Here is a 19,505-nt window from a genome sequence, read left to right on the forward strand (position 1 = left end):
CAACATCTGTTTCCTCTGTTTTTTGTCTTTTTCGCACTCATAGAAATATTGTGTTTCTATAAGTCATCCGCAAGAGGTCTCTAGTGATTTTTCAATAATTCTTCATAAAAATCAATTTTTTCATACTTTAATTATTAATTATAAAAAAACTAAGCTCCAAATCTCTTTTATTTTTTTTCCATACGTTTTGTTTTGTTCCATTTTATAACCCGATAGTTTTTTTTCACGATGTCATATTGTCGATTAGAGATATTGGTATTCTAATGGACTTTTTTTTTGACAAAAATCGCATTCTCCATAAGAGCCCATGTTAAAAGTTGTCAACTTTGAAAATTAATAAAAAAATAACGAGCTTCCAAACAATTATCAAAAAATTACATAAAATGTATTAGTATTTCAATAATCTACTGTAAAAATTTCAAAGTATTCTCATATTCGGAAAAAAATCGACGAAATCTCTTAAAGCTTTAATATTTAAATTTGTATTATATATTTTATTGCACAACTTCAAGGTGTTTTATTTATCAAAAAAAAAAAAAAAACATAATAAATGTTAAAAAAAATAACTGTAAATTTAGTTTAATAAATATTTCATTATATAATAAATAAGTAAATAATATATACAATATCATTTCACATCAATAATATTGAATGAAAAAAAAATAAAAATAATCATGAATTATCATTGAAAATTGTTGGAATAAAAATAAATAGAAAAATTCAATGAAAAATTGTAGTACATGACACGTCTAGCGTCTGCACTAAGTTGTGTTTACATGGTTGATCTATGAATAAGTATGAAGTGGTGTATAATTGCAATAATGTTGAATAATTCATGAACCAAGTAGACGAGTATGAAAGAAAAAAAAAATGACATGAAAGGAGGAGATGCTGAAGAAGAAGAAGGAAAAGGCGTGGGTCGATTCGCACGATCAGTACGCAATTCTCGTTGAAACTGTACCTCTCTCTTTCTCTGATAAAAAAAAAAAAAATGATTACAACAATAAAAAAAAAAAAGAAATTATCATTATTAATGTATAAATATTTGAATAAATAAAAATTTGAAAAAGCCACGCGCGCCATTCAATAACTGATATAATTTTTATCAAAAAATATTTAAAATTTATATTTGTTTGATAAACAATTGTATTTATATTTTATATTTATTCTAGTTGAAGATATATATAAATTTATTATGTATAAAATTGATAAAATATTATGGAAAAAAAAAAATAAAATAAGTGTAGTGGATAAACAGACCCACCGGATACAAGTTATATATTGACGACGAGTGTCAGATTTCAGTTCTCTTATTGCGTAAACTCGAGACCATATACTAAATGAAATACCCACGTGAACACCAGACACATACTTATTATTTCGGCCTGTTGCCAAGAGACAGCACATACACAAAGCCTCTTTTTTTTATCATCATATCGTTTTTTTTTGCCTCTTGACAACGCAACATGAAACTCACAAGTTATTATATATCTGTTGGCATCATCCATCATCAATCATCAGCACCATCACCAACAACAATTTTTTTTTATATTATTTATTTATTTTTCTATTTATTTTATCAACAAAATCATGTATTTATTTATTACAATTAGTAATTAGCATGTCATTAACAGTAAATTCTTATTTTTATAAATTTTTTTTTCATAAAATTGATTGATTGGCTGAGTTTATTTATTTTTCAGCCAATTATTAATAACTAGTGTTTAAAATAAATTGAAAAAAAGGCGGCAAATAAAATTATGCTGGTTTGTAATATTACCACCAGGTGGTGCCAATGCTCAGAGTGGAAAATTCATGATGGCTGACGATTCATTGACTCCGCCTACTTGTCACTTACTCCCACGTGGTTACCATGGTTACAATATTATCGACGCCATCATGAATTTATAACCTACCTCAATTTCTTTCTCCCTCATTCTCTCGTCTCCCTCTCTCTCTTGCCCCTCTTGACCCCCTGCTGGAGTACTGTCATTTACATGCGCACGCGATATCCCGCCATTTTCCCCTCTTTTAGTTTTAAACAATTTGAAAGTTAAATATCAACAGACACACACAGATTCCTTGAAAATATTTTTATTTAAAAATCTAGTTTAAAAAATTTATTACACGTTTTAAATAAGTTGTAAAATATATATTTTTTTATTTTTATTTTGTATTTTTTTGATTGCAAAATTATTAATTATTTGTATTTTAGTTTTTTTTTTTTTATATGCTTGGTTTATTTTGTTGCGTGTATAACAAAGTCATAGAAAATTGCCAACTTTTTTACAGACAAATTATATAATTTTATTTGAAATTATGATTACAAATTTTTGGTTTGATTTTTTTAATTTTCTCTATGATCAACTATTATTTTTCTTTAAAGAAAAAAGTGTATGGATATTTTCTATAGCTGATTGTGAAGCTTACCAAACGTCGGTAATAAAAAAAATATTTAATACCGATTTATAAAATGTGATTCAATTTATTTTTATTTTTATTTAAATTATTTTATTTTTTATTTATTTATGATTGTAATTAAAACGTCATTTTACTTTAATTTTAACTGAAGAAAAATGAAAGAAAATGAGTCAAGATGAAAAAATGAGTATGTAATTAATGAATTTCATTCATTTTTTTTTTACTCAAAGTTTGTTATGAAATTGAAATAACTTGAAATATATTATTTTTTTTTAAAGAAAATTGCGAAAATCCATTTTGTATTTGAATGGAAAAACTCTAGACAAAGATATGCATAAAAAAAAAAAAATGAAACGAGGGCGTATTTTTCCGTTGGATATATATTTTTCTCTAGATTATGCCACCCCAACAAGGCTTCTTTTCATTCGGTGCGGAAACGTGTAGTTTTCCCTTTTCTTTTCTACAGAGAAAAATAGAGAAAAAAAAAAAATAGGGGAAAAATAATAAATAGGCCGCCACGGGAGCTTTAGAGGTGAGAGTCTGATGTAAAAAAAAATATCAAGATTGAAATAAAAAAATATAGAAATAGTTGTAGCACATTAAGTTTTGATATAAATGTTGGCCTGCTTTTTTTTTTTTTTTATAGTTTAGATGTTGCATTTAATATAGCAGCAGATTTTTTCGCAATTATTTAAATGAGGATGCTTAAAATGTATTTTTTTTTTCTTTTATTCGCCAACCGTTTCAACGGTGAAACCTGTTCAATTTTTTAAACAAGTTTTTGTTGTAAAAAAAAAAGGAAAATAGCAAAAAAATACTTAAAATTTTTATACAAAGTTAACTTAAAATCATTGAAATTAATAAAGATGACTGGACATAATTTGTAAAGCTACAAAAAAATCTTGAATAGAAAATGTGTGCCACAACAAAAATATCTACAAAATAAATAAATTACAAATTTATCAAAGATCCATGATAATAATTATTTGATTAATAATATATAACAAATAAATAAAATAAATAAACATTTAATAAATAATTTAAATGGTAAAATATTAATAAAATTAAATTTGAAATAATAATAACATTGAGTCATTACAATACGATGACTAATTAATTAATTTTTAAATAAATTAATTTTCAATTCATCCAAGATATATGATAATAGTAAATTTAAAAAAATAAATAAATTTTTAAATGTAATATTTATTTATTTATCGTGATGATCATTGTCATAATTATTTTTGAAAAATTTTAAACAGTCATAATTATCATTCGGTTTATTTGTTACTATGCTTGTATTATTTTTATAATTATCAATTTTAATTTTTAAAATATCTCGTGGCTTTTTATACCAACACAAGCTACATGATGATTTTTGGAGTAAATCATTACCCAGGATAATTTATTTGTTGATGATTTGACGAGAATATTTGCATTCAGAATATTTCAAGCATAATGTGATACCAATATTTAAAAAACAATTGTTTATTATAAAGAAAATTAAATTATCTTCCTAAAAGTTATACTACAAATTTGGATTAATCTATCGAATTAAATATTTAAAAAATCAAAACGAAAATATTACCATATACCGATAAAATAGATAAAATAATAAAATTTAAATTCAAAAACAAATTCTTTAATGATGATGATGATTTAAAAAATACTAAAATGATATAGCAAGTAAAATGAGGTCCCTTTAATTTAATATACATATATATTATAAACACCGGAAGTTTGAGGCCACTGTTTGACCTTGCGATCGTCGCACTGACACAACGTCATCATATCACACGAGGCTTATAAACCCGATACATCAATGGAACAAGTGTAAATAAAACCCTATTGCTCAAATTGAAATTAATACTTTCTCTATGTCTCAACACTATTTTATTTTTTCTTCTTTTTAAAATTGATTCCAACAAAAGATCCTCATTTGATTCTGCAGTGTGTTTAACCCACTTGTTAATAATTTGCAATGCTCTATTTCAAAATATAAACGTCAGAGAAATATGACTATAAACAAAGCATGTGTCTTGATGAGTTTCTGTCTAAAGTTTCCATTGTTTATTTATAAAACAATGAATAAACAAGCTCCAAAAAAAATCAAATATCAAATATTTAAAATTGCAATTCACAAAATTATTAAACCACATGAATTTTATATTTTTTAAATTATACAAAGCATCAAGAGAACATGGACAATTTCAATTTTTTTCTATAAATTATTTTTAAAATAAATAGAATTATTTTAAAATTAAAAAAATTCGTGTTTAATTATTTTTTGTTGTTGAAGTATCCATTCAAATAATTAACTAACAAATAACAATTTTTTGTAAGCAAAAAATTTGATGAAATATATTTTAACAATTTTCAAATATTTTATTTTTCATTAAAACAATAGTAAATTAAAATGTTTTTTTAACAACAATTTTTTCCATTATATTCAGTTTTTTTTTTTTTTTTTGCATTCAGTTGTTGCCAGAATAATGTACACATTTAGGTAAAATAATAATAATAGAATTTTTAAAATAAAATTGTAGAATTTATCAACTGAAAGTTTATTTTTTTTTTTTTCTTTATAAATTTTATCGCCAAGCGTATAGTGGTAGTAATATATCTCCTTTAATATTCCAAAAATAGCATCTCATATTTCTCTAACGAAAACTATCGTACACGAGCACGTTTTTTTTTGCATTTTTCATTAAATCGAAATTAAAAAAAAGTTTAAAAACAGAGAGAAAAAAAAAAACAACTAACTGTTATTAAATTTTTTATTTGAATTTATATATTTTTTGTGAAAATTATTATATTTACTGTGTTTTTTTAAAAAATTTAATAAATGAAATTGTCAAAATTTGAGTGATTTATATTGAAGTTTAAACAAATGATATTTTGAAAAAATTTATAGCAGGGTTTCTTGATATTTTGAAAAATATATATGTAATTTAAAAAAATTGTTTCAACAATTTTTGTGTACTTGGGAGACACAAACTTTTTACAGAAAAATTTCAAATAAATATTTATAAACTTAAAACTTGTGATATTGTTTCAATTTGTACCTTGAAAATTAAGGCTTAGTTAAAGGGTTAAAATATATATGAAATAGATGAATAATATAATTATAAATTTGTGCCTCAAAATTGATGACAAAAAATTATTATTTTTACTACAAACAATTATTGTCTGCTGCTTTTAATAATAAATACTTTTGTAATATTTCAATTTGTAAATTATTGTTCAAGTTAACAACAATTGTCTATTGAATTATTTAAATATGACTAAATAAATTATTACAGCATCTAACGAAAATAAGCAAAAGAGAGAGAGATAGAAAAAATAAAGAATGAATAATAGTAACAATGTTAAAAAGTTAATGAAGGAAATAAATAGATGATAATAAAGGATAAAAGAGAAAAATGGTATGCAAAAGAAAAGTAAAGAGTGGATAAAATGTAAAGATGTATGGTAAAGAATGAAATGAATGAAAAGTAGATTTAAGTAACAGATGTAAAAGATGTGTCAAAATTCGTGAATAACGAACAATCACAGAAATAAATAAATACAAATATTACAGCATCTAACGACACAAAAAATTAAAAAAAAAATAACTCTCAATTTTCCTAAAAAATATGTAAATATTATAAAAAAAAATATCAACTAATGAAAAGCCAATCAGAAAAAAATATCTAAAGCAATATTCAATAATAATAAATAAAAATTTATCAAAAACTTTGTCTACATTTTATAAAAGTAACCCAACAAATTTCGTTTTATTTAAACAAAAAAAAAATATACATTAATTTTCCACCAAATAATTCTTTTTCTCTCCCAAATATGTCGATTACAGTTCGAAAAAAAATTTCAAATTTTGTTTAATATAAAAATAAATAACCCTAACAAGAAAAGAAAAGCTCAAAAAAAATCATATATAAAGATCATATGATGAAACATTCAAAAGCCGGAAAAATAATGATTCTGTTGGGAAATCAAATATGAAAAAAAAAATATATCATATGATAGAAAAGAATTATTCAAAAAAGAGAAAAAAAAAAACTGTAATTTTGGCGCTTTTGACTGCTTGACTGCTACGAATCATGTGTATATATTGAAGAAGATGAAAAATATTATTATATGGTTGAATACCATCGAAAAAAAAAAAAAAAAAAAATCAAGATATAAAAAGGAGGGTCGATTCTTGGAGAGAAAGACGAGTTTAATATCTCTCGTGGTTGTGGTATTCAAGATATCCCATGAGGAGACTTATACTCGACACCAGATACCGTAACGTCCCCTTTAATTCACAGCACGACGACTGTGTCGGTGTATTTTCTCTCCTCTTTTTCTCCCACGTACACCTTTTATTCCACCAGATACATGCGATCGCATTTCCAGCACCACCGTCTGTGCATGGCTTTCCAAAATACACATCAAGGTACAAAAAAAATATCTTTAAAAAAATCTTTTTTTATATTTTTAACACTAGTTCTATAAATATCCAGCTAAACTTTTCTTTTTTTTTTTTCTATTCATCTATTGACTTGATATATTTTTCATGGTGTTGTTATATATATAAAATTTATTTTTAAAATTAATCAAATAGTATTCAGTATGACATTATTCTTTTGAATTTTGTTTTTCTTTTCGTCAATTTAAATATCAAAGTAATGAAATTTATTTTTGAGTAATTTTTTATTTCAAGTATTTTCCCTTTAAGGGATTTTGTCGATTTTTTTCCGAATATGAGAATGCTTTTAAATTTTTACAGTAGATTCTTGAAATACTAATACATTTTATGTAATTTTTTGATAATTGTTTGGAGGCTCGTTATTTTTTTATTAATTTTCAAAGTTGACAACTTTTAACATGGGCTCTTATGGAGAATGCGATTTTTGTCAAAAAAAAGTCCATTAGAATACCAATATCTCTAATCGACAATATGACATCGTGAAAAAAAACTATCGGGTTATAAAATGAAACAAAACAAAACGTATGGAAAAAAAATAAACGAGATTTGGAGCTTAGTTTTTTTATAATTAATAATTAAAGTATGAAAAAATTGATTTTTATGAGGAATTATTGAAAAATCACTAGAGACCTCTTGCGGATGACTTTTAGAAACACAATATTTCTATGAGTGCGAAAAAGACAAAAAACAGAGGAAACAGATGTTGTCTTACTCTTCGTTTTAAAAAATCGACGAAATCCCTCGAATGATAAGAATGTTTTTTTTTTTAAATGGCTAATTTAGTGCAGCAAATTTGGTGGAACCACACCCCTGTTGCATGCAAGAGTTTAATTTTGTTACCTTGGCGACCAACTCAGACGATTCCTCAACGATAAATGATATAATCTTTCTATTTTTTATTTTCAATCATCAATTAATATATAAATATTTTTGTAATAAAAAACAAGACACACTTGAACTGTTTTTTCAACAATTATTTATTTAGAAATCTAATCGAAATTTTAAAATAATTGATAACAAATTAATATCTAGTGTTGTTGTTATGTAATTAATTTTTCAATCAGATGATTTTTTGTTTTCTTTTTATATGGAACTTGGCTACACACTCAGCTTTAATCAATTTATAAAAAATAAAAAATACAGGTGAATAGACTTTTGTGGTAATTGCAAACTCTTGTCCTTCTACTGGATGACAATAATAACGAGTAAAAAATATATGTCATTGAATTGAAGGTAAATAAGCGTAAGTGCCATTTTTGGATTTGTTTATTTTATTTATTTTTCGTACGTGACTAATGACACTCCTCTGTTGCTTACGGTTTAGATTGTGTAGCGAACTGGTAAATACGGTAAATTTCTTGATGATATATCGTAAAAAAATCGTGAACAATTTTTATGTTTACGAGTGTGTACTTGAAGAGTCATTAAATGTTGATACAATGATGTAAGTTGTATTATAAATTACATCAAGTTATTATTTTACTTGTGTGTTTGAAGCTACACTGACAATCTAATTGTTTAAAAATCTGCTTTTTATTGTTTATATTGTTTTGAAATTTTAAAAAGATCTGCAGGTGTAATCATGATCGAAAAAATTCAAGATATTGATGGAATTCCACCGAGATATTTACCAGTTTCTATAGAAATTATTTTTGCAAGAAAAAAAGTGTCATGATAATTGATGCGATGAATGAAACGTTGTTTTATTTTTTTTTTCAAATCAGAGAAATTGTTTTGGATAGACACTTGTCTAAGCTTCTGTAAAATTATTATGATAGTTAATTTAAAACAGGCGTATCTCCAGCATGATCAACTCCGACATTGCTCCGAAATTTCATCTTCAGCAAAGAGTCTTCAGCGCTCATTGGAAATACACCTTTATATTCTTCAAATATTGAAGCCATGATATCATGAAAAATACCCGAATTTCGTGAGAAGGTCAGGGCAAAATATAAAGATGCAAAAAAATAAAAATAATACTGTACAGCTGTAGTTGGAAGAAGAGTAACAACTTCATCAAAAAAAAAAAAGCAAAAAACAACTGTGCAGGCCCTTCAGTCTCGCAGACTTTAAAAATATAAAAAAATTTAAAAGTTTAGGAAAAAAATCATGGGAATATACGTCTGTTTATCATTATCAACAGGTACATATGCTCTTTAAACTTTACCTATTTTTTTTACTGTTCAAACAATGCAAAAGAAAAAAAAAAACTAAAATATTTGAGCAAAAAAAAGAACTTGGAGAACCTTTATTTTTTAAACTTTAAAACTTTTTTTTTCTTCATTTTTTTTTGCAATTATGCTTTTATTTTTTTTGCTTTAAAGACTGATAATATTTTTAAAAAAATAATTTAAAAAAGTAAATGATATATGACACGTAAAACTGCTGATATCCGAGTTTTTATATATTTTTTTTTTCTTTTTTTTTTCATCGTAATATAAGACACTGATATTCCGTGCTTTGGTCTCGTGTTAAATATAGAATGCACCAAGCGCCAAAAGAAAATAAAAAAAAAAAAAAAAAAATCTAGCCTATTTCGAAAGACCTATTTCGAGTTCGAACTCTCTGGGAGAGAATATTTTTATGATTTTTTTAAATATTTTTTTTTCGACAAGATGTAATATAAATATACAAAAAGGGAAATGTACATATTGATTCAGGAGGTATATAAAAAAAGAAAAACTATATTTTTGATAATAAAAAGAAAAATGCAAAAGATGTATAGGAGGTGATGGTGGTGGTGAAGCTGGTGTTGAGGATAGAAAGCGAGGTTACCATGGTGACCATCAAAGATGCCGATCAGACACACAAGAGAATGGAAAAGGAAGGGCATTATCTACCTTTTTTTCCTCCCACCCTGATGTTGCCCTTCTTCTTCCTCACAAACTATGCCTCGTTATAAAAAAAATATATAAATATATCGTCGATATATTTCACAACTGTAGAAAGGCAAAAATCTTAAAGTTGTATTGTTGTTTCTACAATCAATTTATCATTTTTAAAATTTTAAATTTCGATATTATTCATTAAGGGATTACCACCGCATATCTAGAGACCTCTTGCGTATAAAATTTAGAAACATAATATTTCTATGAGTGCGAACGAGATAAAAAAGAAGGAGAAAATCTTGTTTCTCACTTCAACTTGAGTATTTAGACAAAGACAAAAATTTATTTTTATTTATTGTAAAATAAAAAGGTCTCAAAGCTATTAATTTTATATCAGAATTTCCTTATTATTATCTATCTGTAGTTTTTGAAAAAGCTATCTGCGTTTTCCATAAAATGGCTAACCAGGTTTCTAAAAACTAAACCAGACTCTCCATAAGAACCTATGTATAACCTTCAAAAAAGTAGCCTACTTTAGTAATTAATTACTAAGTAATTAGCTACAAGAAAATTATCAAAAAATTTGAGCGTATGTATTATTATTTCATTAATCTGCTCAAAAAATTTCAAGGCTCTATCTGCGTTTTTGATTGGTGGTGGTAATCCCTTAAAAGCAATTCAAAAATTACCCGGTTATCTTTAACTGATTGGCTACTGTATAAAAAATAAATAAATTTTAGCAAAATTTAACAACAAATTTCTTATTAATGTTGAAATTTTTTTTAGATTTATTTTGGTCCGTGAAATTACGATTTAAATCCAAATGCGGATACACGCTTTGTCGGTCTAATCGTATAAAAATTATTCAAGCTTGAAATAACGTATAAAAAAATATATAAAAAATGAGTAGATAATATTTATTATTATTTATCTAAGAAATATAAATTTATAATTATGAGAAAATTTTAAAAATTAGTTTTTTTTCTAATTTTTTTTTTTTTGATAAAATATTGTAATTATATAGGTGAAAGTATGTGTATTAAAATTTTTAAATATAATACTTGACATGTGAATTGTCTTATTCGACATAAACGATTTATAAAATAAGTAGGCTAAATAAAAAAGAGGGGGATTTATTGATCTTCGTCATAGCCCTTTTGCCCCACATACTGGACAATTTTCCCTGACACTACCACCCCTGTTTCTCAAACTTAAATACATTTTACTTTTTATTATTTTTTTTTTTTCTTATTTTCTTAACCTCATTTTACTATTTTTATTTTTATAACGACTATAATATCGTCGTATTAAAATTAAAAAGGCGTAATTATCAAAAATATGAAAAAGTCTGTTTTCAAGTTGCAACTTCATGAAAGAAATATGTGCATTTTCAAGTTTTTGATTGCTCCATTTATTATTTTATTATTTTTTCTAACCTTGTTTAAACAATAAAAAAAATTAAAACTATAATTAAAAGGGCGTATGTAGCTGCTGTAATGGTAAACAGACGTATCTCCATAAATTCAAGTTTTTATTTCGATTTTTTAAAAATATTTCTAATAGACATACGCCTTTATTGTTCTTACTATTAGTCATGATGGACATACGCCTTTTTTTACAATTGATAAATTAAAAATTTTTAATTATTTTTGCTCCAAAAAACAGCAGCAATTTAAATAGCTAAATTAATTTTTAAACAAATCTAATTTTTCGTTTTTCAAAGTAAAAAATCCAATGGTATATTTACATTTTTTTTAAGACATATATTTTCTATGATCCAAATTATTTTTTTTCGAATGACAAACGATATTTATTTGACATAAAAAATATGTAAATTTATGTCAAGATATTTTTTTATTTGAAGACTTTGATGGATGGAAGAAAATTATTTAAAAAAAAAAGAATTTACAGCGTGACCTTGATATATTTATTAATATTACTACGAGTGGCCCATGATAAATATATATAAGACTAAATAAAAAAAATATATATTTATTATTTTATACATGCACATAGAGTGTATGATGATGAGGATGTGATAATTGCGGCCTCAAGAAAACACAAGCTAACGAAGGAGGACTATAACATCGAGAGAAAAGAGGAATGAAAATAAGGAGGAAAAAAAAAAAAAAGGAGAGGATCGCGTAACGGTCGGTTCATAAAACCGCTATAAGTTATATATTTCTCTCTTTATTCTCTCTTTTGCTCTTTAATCTTTATATAACATATATATACCTCCAACAGTCCTCAGAAAGTTTTTAAAAAAGTTTTTCAATGTTTCTTTCAGACTTGAGAGTTTTTTTACTTTTTTTTTTGGGATATGTCAGTTTGTCTGATGGTAAAATGTTGGTCAGATGTTATATACATGGAAAATTTATATACCTACAGCTAAAAGCATTTTTTAAAATTTATTTTTGGTAATGTCAGCCAAAAGTGTAGTAAATAATTACTACAGCTGAGGTTAGTTGATGTTTTTTTCGATTTTTTTTTTTTTCTATAGAAAAATATATATTTGTCAAAAAAATTACTCCAAAAGATAGAAAAATTCTAGTAAATTTTAGATATATTAACAGTTGAAAAATAAAAAAAATTATTTAATGCGTTATTATTATTATTAAATGCAATGAACAAAAATAGACATGAGCTTTATCGAAATAGATCGATACAGTTATTTTTTTTCGTCATAGAAAAATGTAAAGCATATTTAAAATTATTATAAAATATAAATATATTCAGTTAATTTATTAATCATTGAATTATAATTTAAAATTTTCTAAAAATTAAACTTAAAAAAAGTCAAGCTAACAATATAAATTTTAAATAAATAAAAAATTCAAAAAAAAATATAAATAAATATTTCCAACTTGATTTTGTATAATTTTTATATTTTAAATTAATACTACATTAACTATTAAATAATTTAAACTGCATATATTAAAATACTTTGTAATGATTTGAGGAAAAAAAAAATGAAAATAAAATGAAAAATAAAATAAAAGAGAATGATAATTAATTTCATAGGTAATTAGACAACTTACATTGAAGTATTTTGTAAATAATTATTAATTTTAATTATATTTCAAGATTGTGTAATTACGTATATTATAATGCAAAATAAATATACAATATTTACAAGTGAAGTGAATTTAAATGTTAACACTGTCGTAGAAAAGCAAAATAATAAAAAATTCATTTAAAAAATCTTAAATACAACAAGACACTATAAAAAATAAATAAAAAGAAGTTATTAATATTTAAAAATATAATTTTAATAATATATATATTTTTTTTTGTGATATTTTTCAAGGGGGTTGGTCATCGACTCGACTATGCGTGTGAGTTTTTAAAGGGATGGCTGGTTTGTTGATGGAGCAGCAGCAGGAGGGGCGAGGCTCACGTCTAGTATACGCACACATGTGCATCCAGAAGTGGTGGATACACATACGTCAGGGTCAACGACCTCGTCTGATGCACAAACTGCGTGACATTATGTATATATATATCTAGTGCACATGCACATGCATATCCTCATGTGGAACCAATAATATTATTCAAAGAAATATAAAAATAATATTTTTTTTTAAATATATTTTCACAAAATCACATATTTATTCTTGAAAAAAATTAATTTAATAAATCAAAAATTTAAGATTATAATGTAATTAACATAAAAAATTTATTTTTTGATAATTTTAAACAGGCGTATGTCCTCCATGGATTTTTAACTTGAATTCTTTTTAATTTCGATTTTTTTTTACTATAAAAACGACGACTGAACGTATTTTTTTTTTTAATGGACATACGACTTTTTAATGTTAAACATGATGGACATACGACTATTTACATTCATGTGACATACGTCTCTTTTTTTCTATTAATAAATTTTAAATTTACCGAGAGATAGACAAGTCATTTGCCAAAAAAATTTTAAACAAATTCGCGTTGTTGGATTTTTTTAAATTTTATTTCGATTGATGTTTCAGGAAAAGTTTCGATAATAAGATGTGCTTTGTATTTTTTGTTTTTTATAGAATGACAATGTACAGTTAATTAGAGAGTAATTTTTGGTCTCAGTTATGTAATATAATTAATATAAATATGTTTACAGGTGACGTCAACCGGATCATGTTAAATTTGCAAGGACACGTTGTTGTAAAATGTGGAGGCGGAAAAATATATACTGTATGTGAATTTATTAACAGGAAAAGAAATAGCAAATGAGAAACATCAAAACCACTGACGATGATTATGTGACGTAACAACTAACTAAGCTTGCCAATAATTTAAATTCTTTAAATATTTTTTAAAATACCAGAATGACTTTTTTCTTCTTTTTTTTGACTATATTTTTATTTGACTTGTATTTATTTTTTTAAATTAAATATTATTTATATTTATACTTTGACCTTGACAAGGGTCACTGATATATTGTACTTTTTTTTAAATGATGATAATATTCAAGACACATTGTGTGCAAAGAAATGACTGATATGTTATCGTTATCTTTGTGCTGGCTTTCAGCTCGATTCACAATAAATTATTAATAACAAATGTTATTAAAAAAAAAATATGGCAAGAAAGTACATCAAAAGATATACTTGCTTTTCATTTAAATCATTATTATTTTTATAAATAAATTTAGTCATAACAATGTGTATACATTGACCTCTTCTTTTTCTACATTTACAATTTTTTTTTATTTTGTTAATTGTTATTTATTTATTGTTAGTTTGTAAAAATAATTATTGAAATTAATGACAAAAAAAAGTTGACATTCTAATCAAGCTAATGCAAAAAAAATTAATCGAAAATGTCTGTCTGGGAGAGTGCGGTGTAATTTTCAGTTTGTAATTTTTTATTATTTCTACAACACGTGTATAGAAATAGTCCACAAAAAAGAAGTAAACTAATCGACTTAATAATGCATGAAAAAAAATTTTTACAGTCCTAAATTTTGGCTGTATTTTACCTACTCAAATAGATGATAAAAAATACTATTATGTTTTTTTTTCTATAATGAATATTTCTATCTAAAAATTGATAAACAAAAAAGTAAAAAATCAACATAATTGTAGAGTATTTTACACAAGAATAAATCATGTTCATCGTGAAAATTACATGTACAATTTAAAATAAAAAAAATGAAAAACAATTTAATACTAATCAACAATAATATTCATAGAAAAACCATCAAGTTTCAATGTAAATTTCAAGTAAAGATTGATCGAGCTAGAGCAAAGCAAAGCGAAGCAAAAAATTTCTTGTAACATTGGAGTATCTAGTTCGTGGGCGGTCTGGCCTTGACAAATATACAAGATATACTTGTCTTCTTGCACATAAAAATAATAATAAATAAACATAAAAATAACGAGAATAAAAAATAATAAATATTTTTTATCTCAATCATCATATTCAAAAAAAAAAAAAACCATAAAAAAACCAAGAGAACAAAAAAAAAAAAAAGGTGATGCACTGTGTCTGTAGGAGAATCTGGGTGAGTGACCTGAGTCCCTTGGCGGTTGGTGGTTCTACCACGAACCTGTTTTGGCTTTTTTTTTTTTTTTTATATATATTTTCCCCTCATCCCTCTGACAATTTAAACCCCTCATCCATAAACAGTGTGGTACCGCAGCATTGTCTCTCTACACCAGCTCTTGATTCCACCACGAGAAATAACGCGTTGAAAATAAAAAAAAATTACAAAAAAAATTAAAAAAAAATATATATAACGGACTGACCAGTCTGTCTTGATATTAAATTTTCTCTTTTCATCTTTACCCACCCACAAATCATCCTCATTTTGAACCGAGTCAGTTATTCAAATAATTTTTTTTTTTTTTGCTTAAAATATTCTCACATCATCATCATCATGGTCAATTGTATACTCATTTTAAATTTATATATTTTATACCCAATATTGCATTCTTTTATTTATAATAAAAAAATTTTATTTTTTTATTTTTATATTGGTTTTTTATATATTTTTCTTTGGCTCTTTGGTGTCTTGATGATGGGTGAGATATGAAGCCATCCACCTTGACATGGCGGTGAACTTTTTGATCCTTTTCTTTAAGAAATAAAATATAATAATAAAGCCATCTGTATTATTATTATTATTCTTAAATATTTTGAATTATTTTTATTATTATTATTAAAGATAATAATTCAACACAAACGTAAATTGTGTGTATAATAGATGTTGCCTAGAAGGATTATGCAAGTTGCTTTCTACGTGCTAAAGTTAAAAACTAGGTCATAAAGCCATTGTTTATAGTTATGGTTTAAGTCGGTCATGTACTTCAAATCAAATATATAACAACGGGATCGTTTTTTTTTCTTTTTTTTAATGCACATTTTAAAAATGAATGGATAAATTTTGATGATAATTATTTGAATGAAATTCCATCAACACATGTACTCGCACAACACCAACAACAACGTAATAATAAAATAAAAATTTTATAAATATATTATTATTTTAAATATATAACAATTATTGTTTTAATTAAGATCAAAATATATATTAAACCTGGACCACTATTTAAACCGCGAAATTCAAAGAAAAAATGAATTTTAAATTTAAGTAATGATCAATATGAGATTATTGATGATATGCTTATCATGTCCTGATGTATCCTGACAAATATAGGCCACTGATTATTAATAACATAATTATATTCATGTATATTTAGACATATTTTTTTTTTTTTTTTTTTCAATATTATATCGGTCGTGGGAGTTTGAGAGACGCGTGTGATGGAGGCCAATCTTAGAAAAAAATAACAACACACATGTACATGTTTATGTATATTTATATATAGATATATAGGGGGGAAGGGGGGCAGCACCTCGTGGGTGTCACGATTGCATAAAAAAAAAAAAATTAATGCTATTATACAGTGAAGAAAGAGCTGATGTTTATCGCGTCATTATGAAAATCACATGCTAAATATTTATCTATTGAAGAAAAAAAAATAAAAAAGTAATTGAAATTTAATTTTGTAATTTTCAGGATAATTTTATTTTGGTGTGGTTTAAATAGTAGATGCATGATTTCTTGGAAATTTTTATTGGGAATATTTATTTTAAGAATTGTGGTTTTTTGAAAAAAAAAAATATAGAATTTATTTGGCGTAATGGATAAAATTGAAGAAAAAAAAAATGTAAATAATCGAAAATAAATTTTAAAATTTTCAGGATAATTATATTTTGGAGTTGTTTAACTAGTAAAAGTATAATTTTATAAAATTTTTGTTTAGAAATATTTTTTTTTCGCTTGCAACGATGCGAGTTTTGGCAAAAAATATCAAATTTTGGGCGAAATATGAAGTTTATTGATAAAAAAATATAAAGATAATTGAAATTAATTTCTATAATTTTTAGGATAATTATATTTGAGTATTGTTTAAATATTAGAATGATAATATCATGAAATTTGCAATCGGAAATATATATTTTTATTTTTTAAACAAATGCATGATTTGCAGCGAAATTTTAAATAGTTTTCGCTATAAAATACAAAAAAGTATAAAAATAATTGAAATTAAATTTTAAAAATTTCAGAACAACTATATCTGGGTGTCGTTTAAATATTATAACCATGATATCATGAATTTTGTATTGAAATCATTGGCAAATGACAAATGTCATCGATTTCGTTGTCAAAAAAAATTGAGAAATTAATAATTAAATATCTTTCAACAATACAATAACAATAGCAAATACAATTTTCACAGTGTTTTTTCAATCAAATATTCTTTTGATATTTAAAAAATAAATAAACAGATATATACCCACGTAAAGATAGTAAAAAAAATTATCATTATATATTGAAATATCAAATGAAAATAAAATAATAAAATCCATTCAATTGAATTTCATCTCGACAATGTAATACATAATTCTTCAATGTGTAAAATGTAAATATATATTTTTTATCAATACAAAAATCCGCAATTTAAAATCGACGTTGAAAAAAAAAAATACTTTTCGAAAGACTGTATTACGATTGCAAGTGCACCTAACGGTATATACTTGACAGATGGAAACAAGAAAAAAAAAAAAAAATTCAAACTAACATAATTCTACAAAACACCGCCATTAAACATTTCAAATTTATTTATAAACAAAATAAATAAATTCAGCTTTAATACAGCTGTTTTAAAATATAAAAATGAATTTTTTTTTCTATTTTTTTTTTACTATTTAAAATAGAAATCAACACGACAAACCAAAATTATAAAAATAAAAATATCAATTTTGTTTTTCGACTAGAACAACATTTATTTCTACATGTATTACAAAATTAAATTTTAAAATAAAAAAGCTCCAACAAAACCCAGCAAGAGTATATATATAAAAATAAATTAAAAAAAGTCAATGCAGGAAATAAAATCATGCAGAGCGAGACCATTTTCAACAACAACAACACCAAGAAGAAAAACACAATGTACAATAGTTTTGCATTCCATTTTAAATTACGGTTCAATGCATTTTCATCAATCGATATACGTCCTGTTGTGTAATTTCCCTCAATAAAAATAATAAATTTTATTTTAAAATTACATTGGTCAAAACATTCAACAAGTGCGACTAAAAAATTCCTAAAAATTTTCGAAAAATTTATTTTAAAAAATCGAGTAAAATACTCATAAAAAGAAGAAGAAAAAATATATTTCGACCTCGACTCATGCAATGCAAGTGTTGATACAATAAATAAACAACCTTCAAGTAGAAAAAAAATAAATAAAAAATTTTAACAATATAAATGTCGATGAAAAGGTGATTGAATTCAATTAATAAAGCCAAACTTTTATGCGTATAGAAAAATATAAAAAAAAATATATTCAAGTCATCGTGTAGACCGTAATGGTATTTCGATTTGCAAACATAGATAGAATGACAAGCGTCTTACAATCATGTAAAACGAGTAATGATAATTATTTTCAAAAAAAAAAAATCAAATCGAGCGGGGCCAGGGTAACGAGGAATCCGTTCATGCACGAAATCGTCACGGGTCGATGGTCAAATCGATAAAATCACAAACTTTTTTATACTTTACATCCATGTTATATTTTTTTTAAAAAAAACAATTCAATTATCAATTTTTATCACTCATTATCAAAAATATGTTTAATAAAAAACACGAATCTACAATTAAAAATATAAATTACAAAAAAAAAAAAAAAAGTTGGAAAGATTTTTTATTGTAAATCCAATTTGATTGAGATACCTGGATTTATCATCATCATCAACATTTAAATGATCATTTTTTTATTTGAATATAGAAACAGTTTCAAGTTTGAATTACATTTCATCATTATTAATTGATTTTATCAATGATTTTTTATGGAAAATTATCACATGATGCGATCGAAACTAGTTGTTGGATATAAACACGCAACTATTTGTTCGATTTTATTATGATTTTTCTTTTATTTATCCAGTGAATGTGTAGCTTGATTATTATTATTACAATATGTAACCCATGATGGAATGTCCAGGGAAAAATTTAAAAAAAAAATGGTGGTAAATCGACAAGAAGAAGGTCGAGAAAGTAGAAAATTTCGTTTTTTTTCTTCTCTTTTATTTTCAATAATAAATAAATATGTACTGCATTGACTTTTATGGATAAATACGATTAAATATATTAGAATTAAAGATCAATGATCGATTTATGATTTAAAAAAAAAAAAAATCAAGAAAATAGTTTAAATTTTAGTTTTAATATAAAATCTGTTGTATATTTTTTTTTTTTTATAAAGATTTCGTGAAACTCGGTCGAG

General features: G+C 24.5%; 1 protein-coding gene across 2 annotated transcripts in view; it reads right to left on the bottom strand.

Moving 5' to 3' along the window:
* Positions 1–19,505, bottom strand: part of LOC122848945 — an 81,309-nt gene that overhangs the window by 60,540 nt on the left and 1,264 nt on the right. The gene's annotated exons all lie outside the window — the stretch shown is intronic.

This window comes from Aphidius gifuensis, linkage group LG2 (assembly GCF_014905175.1).
Source record: "Aphidius gifuensis isolate YNYX2018 linkage group LG2, ASM1490517v1, whole genome shotgun sequence".
NCBI lineage: Eukaryota > Metazoa > Arthropoda > Insecta > Hymenoptera > Braconidae > Aphidius > Aphidius gifuensis.